At 45.2% G+C, this 1,612-nt stretch overlaps 1 protein-coding gene and 1 long non-coding RNA gene across 3 annotated transcripts in view; both read right to left on the bottom strand.

Annotated features, from left to right (window-relative positions):
* RPS6KA5 (ribosomal protein S6 kinase A5) overlaps positions 1-1,612 on the bottom strand; it is a 224,144-nt gene that overhangs the window by 171,003 nt on the left and 51,529 nt on the right. The gene's annotated exons all lie outside the window — the stretch shown is intronic.
* LOC109298528 lies at positions 185-1,571 on the bottom strand. The gene is made up of 2 exons (XR_002097635.1): positions 724-1,571; positions 185-599 (listed from the first exon to the last, which is right to left on the bottom strand). It is a non-coding gene; the product is annotated as an uncharacterized LOC109298528 (long non-coding RNA).

Genomic DNA, 1,612 nt, shown 5'->3' with positions numbered 1-1,612 from the left:
GAAGGGAATGCATATCTATCTCGTGTGTGTGTGTGTGTGTGTGTGTGTGTGTGTGTGTGTGTGTGTGTGTGTGTGTTAAAAATGACATCTGTGTGTGTGTGTTAAAAATGACATCTGACTGAGTGGAGACACTGTATGGCTGTACTGTAGACAGACTGCACATTTTTTTAATCAAATTTGAAGCTGGAGTTAAACAAGTTTTTATTTAAGGTAACATCAAACATTCTCAAGTAGATAAAACCTGAAAAAACAGACAGCCTAAACAAACTGCATGTACCTCCTCCCCCCCACCGCCAAACAAGTCATTAAACAACTCTGAGACTGTTAGCATTGAGATTTGCAAAGTTCTAAGGAAGGTAAAAAGAAGCTTCTTGAACTTTTTCTAACAGGTAAATAGATATGAAGTTGTCATTCTCTTCCCCTTCCAACAATGTTAAGTAGTGTGCATCCACCCTGGCTTATTTGCCCAAAGTTTGTTGGCTCTACTGCCTCTTGGCTGACTAACTGCATTTCAGCAGCTCCAAGACCATCTTCTCTCTGGAACACCCCTTCTGTGGTTTCATGCCTGTCATTCTTGCTGCTGCAATTGAAGGTGTCACCTGATCGAGGTCACAGATTTAAGGGGAAGAGGGGAGGGGAGAAGAGAGAGAAAGAGACAAGGAGTATGAGAGATTAAAAACAGTAATGCACTTGGAGAGAAAGAGAAAATACTGCAGCACTCACCAAAGCTGCCTTCCTCAGTCCTTGCTGCTCTCCATTGGCTGAGACTGACCCTGGCTTTGGCTGTCCTTGCCGTTGTAACAGTGGCTAGCTGCCCAAGGGTTCTTGGGTTCAGCATCACAAATCTCCTTCCTCCCCATCTCTGGGATCATTGTTTTCACTGTGGGGTGTGGAGGATCCCACGAAGTATCCCTCAATATGTCCATTTCCAGGAGCAAGTTGGTGGTTGGGTCCCTTTCCCCCCCTTCCCATGGGTGACATGGAGTTTGTTGAAAAAGGGGCACATAACAAGGGAAGTTCCACAGTGCTTATTCTACAGGACTATTTGGTGACATGCCTGTTGGATCGTTGGCCCAGCACACCTCCTCATCCCACTCATCCACCTTTGCCTACATGCCTACCCCTTCTCCTGGGTGCTGTCTTCACATACATCTCAGTTTCTACATTTCCCAATGAGTTTGGCTTGGACAGCCCATCCTTCCTACCACACTTAAGAGATCCATCAATTCTTTCATGCACCAATAAGGAACATGGAGCTTGGCTGATTACTTGTCCTTGGTAGTACCCATGAAAGCCACAGATGTACACATTCGCATGCACTGTCAGGGAGTAAGCATTTTCCAAAACACTGAGGCCTGGAGGGGTGGGGGAACAGAGGGCTATTGGCTTAAGTTAGTTCAGATTTTGGTTAGCAGAATTCAAATACTTATCCAGAATGGTTATTGCAAGGCTTAGTAGGATTGATAAAAGTGATGGACTCTCTGTATGTGCTATCATCTGCTATATACCAGCAGAAGCCCTCTGCTGCTTAGAGGGGTAGTGTTACCTGGCAGACAGAAACCTGAGATTTGTCACTACAGGCATACCTCGTTTTATTGCGCTTCGCAGATAT

Source organism: Gavialis gangeticus, unplaced genomic scaffold, assembly GCF_001723915.1.
Source record: "Gavialis gangeticus isolate Ggan-Ray unplaced genomic scaffold, GavGan_comp1, whole genome shotgun sequence".
NCBI classification, from domain to species: Eukaryota; Metazoa; Chordata; order Crocodylia; family Gavialidae; genus Gavialis; species Gavialis gangeticus.
Note: the sequence above shows the minus strand (reverse complement) of the source record. Positions and strands in the feature narration are given on the sequence as shown.